Here is a 7,449-nt window from a genome sequence, read left to right as displayed (position 1 = left end):
CTAATTTGTGTATTTGAAAGGCATACCTTGGTAAAATGTCGCCTCATTAGGCAGCTAAACATGCTCTGCTTCTTTTCACCAGTACAACCATTGCCAGACCACTCCTCTCGACAAAATTGATGCAGTTCTAAATTAAATGTGTTAGTTTTCTGACATGGACTTGTTTCTTCGGCATTGTCCACATGTTTAAGTCAGGACTTTGGGAAGGCCATTCTAAAACCTTCATTCTAGCCTGATTTAGCCATTCCTTTACCACAGGGGTGCCCACACTTTTTCTGCAGGCGAGCTACTTTTCAATTGACCAACTCGAGGGGATCTACCTCATTTATATATATATCATTTATATTTATTTATTTATGAAAGAGACATTTTTGTAAACAAGTTAAATGTGTTTAATGATAATACAAGCATGTGTAACACATATAGATGTCTTTCTTTCACAAAGACAAGAATATAAGTTGGTGTATTACCTGATTCTGATGACTTGCATTGATTGGAATCAGACAGTAATGATGATAACGGCCACATTTTCAAATGGAGGAAAAAAAAAGTTGTCCTTTCTGTACAATACCACATGAAAGTGGTTGGTTTTTGGCATCTCATTCATCCAGCTTCCATACACTTTACAAGAAAAACATTGGCGGCAAATTCCGTAGCTTGCTTGATTGACATTCACGGCACCCGAGGGTCTTGTGAGATGACGCTGGCTGCTGCCAGTTCATTATTATGAAAAAATGACAGAGAGGAAGGCGAGAAACACTTTTTATTTCAACAGACTTTCGCGCCGTCCCTTCCGTCAAAACTCTAAAGGCCGACTGCACATTTCCTATCTTCACAATAAAAGCCCTGCTTCATGCTGCCAGCTTTCCGAGACTCTTATTTTGTTAGCGCAGGCAGCATGAAGCAGGGCTTTTATTGTGAAGATAGGAAATGTGCAGTCGGCCTTTAGAGTTTTGACGGCGCGAGAGTCTGTTGAAATAAAAAGTGTTTCTCGCCTTCCTCTCGGTCATATTTTCATAATAATGATCTTGCAGCAGCCAGCGTCATCTCACAAGACCCTCCGGTACCGTGAATGTCATTTAAGTGACGTCTTGGTGAAGATTGATGATCACTAATTTTTAGGTCTATTTTTTTTAAAAGCCTGGCTGGAGATCGACTGACACACCCCCCGCGGTCGACTGGTAGCTCGCGATCGACGTAATGGGCACCCCTGCTTTACCACTTTAGAGGTGTGTTTGGGGGTCATTGTCCTGTTTGGAACACCCAACTGCGTCCAAGACCCAACCTCCGGGCTGATGATTTTAGCTTGTCCTGAACAATTTGGAGGTAATCCTCCTTTTTTTCCATTGTCCTATTTACTCTCTGTTAAACACCAGTTTCATTGGCATGCAAAACAGGCCCAGAGCATAATACTAACACCACCATGCTTGATGGTAGGTTTGGTGTTCCTGGGATCCAAGGCCTCACTTTTTCTCCTCCAAACATATTGATGGATATTGTGGCCAAACAGCTCAATCTTTCGTCTACTCCTCTTGACAAAATTGGTGCAGTTCAGCTAAATCTGTTGGTTTTCTGAGATGGACTTGTTTCTTCAGCATTGTCCACACGTTTCACTCAGGGATTTGGAAAGGCCATTCTTCAACCTTCATTCTAGCCTGATTTATCCATTCATTTACCAGAGGTAATCCTCTTTTTGTCATCGTCCCATTTATTCTCTGTAAAGCACCAGTTCCATTGGTAGCAAAACCGGCCCAGAGCATTATACTACCACCACCATGCATGACAGTAGGTTTGGTGTTCCTGGGATGTTTCTCCTCCAAACATAATGCTGGGTATTGTGGCCAAACAGCTCAATTTTTGTTTCATAAAAGAACCAAACTTCATGAATGTTTCTTTGGGACCAACAAGTATGTGCTCCAATCACTGTTCCACAAAAAAAATTAAGAGTTGTAGAAATTATTGGAAAATCAAGTTCTCTGCAAGTGTATGGAAAATTTTGACCACGACTGTATAGTCAATTTTTTCTTTAACAATCAGAATTTTTCATGCAAATCTTGCTTTAGATACAATAAATAAAGTACCAATGATTGTCACACACACACTAGGTGTGGCAAAACTATTCTCTGAATTTAACCCATCAGCCCCTGGGAGGTGAGGGGAGTAGTGAGCAGCAGCGGTGGCCTCGCTTGGGAATCATTTTTTGGTGATTTAACCCCCAATTCCAACCCTTGATGCTGCGTATCAAGCAGGGAGGTAATGGCTCCCATTTTTATAGTCTTTGGTATGACTCTGCCGGGATTTTAACTCACAACCTATCGATCTCAGGGCGGACACTCCAACCACTAGGCCACTTAGTCGGTCTTATATATTGCGACTAAAATATTGCTCTCGGAGTTGAGCTTCTTAATACTTTGCACAACTCCCGAAAACAACTTGAGGCCATTTTCATTAACTTCTTGCATTGTTAGAGCCCCCCCCCCCCCACCCCACTACACCCCCCCCCCCCCACCCCCCGCCCCATAGTATTTTGGGATTAGTACTATCTTACTGGATGATGCTGATGATGGTGATAGTAGCGAGCCTCCAGCCATGCGGGAAATAATAAACCACAATTACTGCAGCGCCATCCACATGTGTAAACAAGGCTTTGGGCTGTAATTAGATTTCCCATGTGAGAAGACCCCCACACCCCACTCCCCCCCCCCCCCCCAAAAAAAGGTATTTCCACTTTATATGTGCATGCAAAGTTCATGTGGGACCCCCATCGATGAGAAAAGTCTGTTGTCTCAAGCGTGACGCTTTTCTAATTTGGGAACACGCTTTGCTGCAATATGCGTGTGTGTGTGTGTGTGTGTGTGTGTGTGTGTGTGTGTGTGTGTGTGTGTGTGTGTGTGTGTGTGTGTGTGTGTGTGTGTGTGTTCTGGTAATGCTTACTTAATGGGGACATCGCTCTGTTTACACACCTTTAGGGGACTTCTGACAATATGGGGACCAAAAACAGGTGCCCTAAAGGGAAACCTTTAATCTAATTTAATAATTTTAAATATAATTTTTTTTTTAATAGTCCTGAGTAGTCATGTACAGATTTGTGTGCATTATGCAAAATTATTTAAATTTGGTCCCCATGAAGCATATTAAGTCTTTTTCCCCAGGGTCCCCAGTAAGTCTGATCAGCACAAAACTTCATCAATCCAGAGATTTAAAGACGTGTATGAGCTAACTGGCCAGTGGACATTTTACACCATTTAGTTTATGACTTCACAACCTGTAGAAAGGCTGGTCCCCACAAGTCTTGATCCAGAACTTGGTCCCCATTCCAAATGATAACCTGTGTGTGTGTGTGTGTGTGTGTGTGTTTTCTGGCAATGCTTACTTAATGGGGACATAGCTCTGTTTACACACCTTTAGGGGACCTCTGACAATATGGGGACCAAAAAACAGGTCCCCTAAAGGGCAACCTCTAATTTAATGTAATTATTTTAATTAGAACAATTTTTTTTAAATCGTCCTAAGTGGTCGTTCAAATTTGTGTGAATTATGCACAATTATTTAAATTTGGTCCCCATGAAGCATATTAAGCCTTTTTCCCCAGGGTCCCCAGTAAGTCTGATCAGCACAAAACTTCATCAATCCAGAGATTTAAAGACGTGTATGAGCTAACTGGCCAGTGGACATTTTACACCATTTTTTTTGATGCCTCCACAACCTGTAGAAAGGCTGGTCCCCACAAGTCATGATCCAAAACTTGGTCCTCATTCCAAATGATAACCTGTGTGTGTGTGTGTGTGTGTGTGTGTGTGTGTGTGTGTGTGTGTGTGTGTGTGTGTGTGTGTGTGTGTTCTGGCAATGCTTACCTAATGGGGACATCGCTCTGTTTACACACCTTTAGGGGATCTCTGACAATATGGGGACCAAAAACAGGTGCCCTAAAGGGAAACCTTTAATCTAATTTAATAATTCTGAATATATATATATTTTTAATGGTCCTAAGTAGTCATGTACACATTTGTGTGCATTATCACAAAATTATTTAAATTTGGTCCCCATGAAGCATATTAAGTCTTTTTCCCCAGGGTCCCCAGTAGGTCTGATCAGCACAAAACTTCATCAATCCAGATATTTAAAGACGTGTATGAGCTAACTGGCCAGTAGACATTTTACACCATTTAGTTTATGCCTCCACAACCTGTAGAAAGGCTGGTCCCCACAAGTCATGATCCAAAACTTAGTCCCCATTCCAAATGATAACCTGTGTGTGTGTGTGTGTGTTTGTGCGTGCGTGCGTGCGTGTGTGTGTGTTCTGGCAATGCTTACTTAATGGGGACATCGCTCTGTTTACACACCTTTAGGGGACTTCTGACAATATGGGGACCAAAAAACAGGTCCCCTAAAGGGAAACCTCTAATTTAATGTAGAACAATTTTTTTTTTTAAATCGGCCTAAGTGGTCGTACAAATTTGGGTGAATTATGCAAAATTATTTAAATTTGATCCCCATGAAGCATATTAAGTATTTTTCCCCGGGGTCCCCAGTAAGTCTGATCAGCACAAAACTTCATCAATCCAGAGATTTAAAGACGTGTATGAGCTAACTGGCCAGTGGACATTTTACACCATTTTTTTTGATGCCTCCACAACCTGTAGAAAGGCTGGTCCCCACAAGTCATGATCCAAAACTTGGTCCTCATTCCAAATGATAACCTGTGTGTGTGTGTGTGTGTGTGTGTGTGTGTGTGTGTGTGTGTGTGTGTGTGTGTGTGTGTGTGTGTGTGTTTTCTGGCAATGCTTACTTAATGGGGACATCGCTCTGTTTACACACCTTTAGAGGACCTCTGACAATATGGGGACCAAAAAACAGGTCCCCTAAAGGGAAACCTCTAATTTAATGTAATTATTTTAATTAGAACAAGTTTTTTTAAAAATCGTCCTAAGTGGTCGTTCAAATTTGTGTGAATTATGCAAAATTATTTAAATTTGATCCCCATGAAGCATATTAAGTATTTTTCCCCAGGGTCCCCAGTAAGTCTGATCAGCACAAAACTTCATCAATCCAGAGATTTAAAGACGTGTATGAGCTAACTGGCCAGTGGACATTTTACACCATTTAGTTTATGACTTCACAACCTGTAGAAAGGCTGGTCCCCACAAGTCATGATCCAAAACTTGGTCCCCATTCCAAATGATAACCTGTGTGTGTGTGTGTGTGTGTGTGTGTGTGTGTTCTGGCAATGCTTACTTAATGGGGACATCGCTCTGTTTACACACCTTTAGGGGGCTTCTGACAATATGGGGACCAAAAACAGGTGCCCTAAAGGGAAACTTTTAATCTAATTTAATCATTTTAAATATATATATATTTTTAATGGTCTTAAGTCATGTACAAATGTGTGTGCATTATGCAAAATTATTTAAATTTGATCCCCATGAAGCATATTAACTATTTTTCCCTAGGGTCCCCAGTAAGTGTGATCAGCACAAAACTTGATCAATCCAGAGATTTAAAGACGTGTATGAGCTAACTGGCCAGTGGACATTTTACACCATTTAGTTTATAACTTCACAACCTGTAGAAAGGCTGGTCCCCACAAGTCATGATCCAAAACTTAGTCCCCATTCCAAATGATAACCTGTGTGTGTGTGTGTGTGTGTGTTTTCTTGCAATGCTTACTTAATGGGGACATCCCTCTGTTTACACACCTTTAGGGGACCTCTGACAATATGGGGACCAAAAACAGGTGCCCTAAAGGGAAACTTTTAATCTAATTTAATCATTTTAAATGTAATTTTTTTTAATGGTCTTAAGTATTCATGTACAAATTTGTGTGCATTATGCAAAATTATTTAAATTTTGGTCCCCATGAAGCATATTAAGTCTTTTTCCCCAGGGTCCCCAGTAAGTCTGATCAGCACAAAACTTCATCAATCCAGAGATTTAAAGACGTGTATGAGCTAACTGGCCAGTAGACATTTTACACCATTTAGTTTATGACTCCACAACCTGTAGAAAGGCTGGTCCCCACAAGTCATGATCCAAAACTTGGTCCCCATTCCAAATGATAACCTGTGTGTGTGTGTGTGTGTGTGTTTTCTTGCAATGCTTACTTAATGGGGACATCCCTCTGTTTACACACCTTTAGGGGACCTCTGACAATATGGGGACCAAAAACAGGTGCCCTAAAGGGAAACTTTTAATCTAATTTAATCATTTTAGATATAATTTTTTTTTAATGGTCTTAAGTAGTCATGTACAAATTTGTGTGCATTATGCAAAATTATTTAAATTTTGGTCCCCATGAAGCATATTAAGTCTTTTTCCCCAGGGTCCCCAGTAAGTCTGATCAGCACAAAACTTCATCAATCCAGAGATTTAAAGACGTGGATGAGCTAACTGGCCAGTAGACATTTTACACCATTTTTTTTGATGCCTCCACAACCTGTAGAAAGGCTGGTCCCCACAAGTCATGATCCAAAACTTGGTCCTCATTCCAAATGATAACCTGTGTGTGTGTGTGTGTGTGTGTGTGTGTGTGTGTGTGTTTGTGTGTCCTTGCAGAGTGCCTGCGAGCCCTCTGTTGTGACAGAACAGGTGCAAATGAATATGAAACAGACGGAGTGAGCTTTCAGGGTCGGCCCCCTTTGTGTTCACACTCGTGTCTGCGGCATCACAGAGGAAGGGCGCGCCTGCCGTGGCGCCTTTGTCATGCCAGGCCCACGTCGAATGCCAGACGTCAAAGTGGAAGGGTTAATAATAACCGCACACGCAGGCGTAAGGCCGAACGTGAACGGAAGGGGCGTGGGCATGGCCGTCCTGGCTGCTCAGTACAAGACGGTAAACGTGGCGTTAGTGATAATATTGGGTACTTCTGCAGAAACAATCACAGTGGTGGACGTTTTAGAGCAGTGGTAGTACCACCTTGGCTCTCCAAGTACCACCAAAATGACCAACGTTAACATGCAGTTGCATAGTAGGCCTAAGTATTCATTGCAGACCAGAGGGGGACAGAGCCTCCTCCTCTGCTGCCCCTAAGCTCTGGAACAGCCCTCCCCTCCACATCTCCCCTCTAAAGGCAAAACCTAGTAACTCACTTCTAGCTGATTTTGAGAAAACAAAGGAAAACCAATCTATCTTGATGCTGTCTTGCAAAGATCTACAAAGTCATCAAACCTCTAGATGTTTTCTTGAGCTTTCATTTTCTTGCCGATCGAGCCATGGATTGAATCTGCTCTCATGAACGTGTGCCCTTTCTCCAGATATTTTTCATTTCGGGCTCCAGTACTCTGGAATGCCCTCCCGATAAAAGTTCGAGATGCCACCTCAGTAGAAGCATTTAAGTCTCATCTTAAAACTCATTTTTATACTCTAGCCTTTAAATAGACTCCATTTTTAGACCAGTTGATCTGCCGTTTCTTTTCTTTTTCTCCTATGTCCCACTCTCCCTTGTGGATCCGG

Source organism: Nerophis ophidion, linkage group LG05, assembly GCF_033978795.1.
Source record: "Nerophis ophidion isolate RoL-2023_Sa linkage group LG05, RoL_Noph_v1.0, whole genome shotgun sequence".
NCBI classification, from domain to species: domain Eukaryota; kingdom Metazoa; phylum Chordata; class Actinopteri; order Syngnathiformes; family Syngnathidae; genus Nerophis; species Nerophis ophidion.
This window is presented reverse-complemented; position numbering follows the sequence as displayed.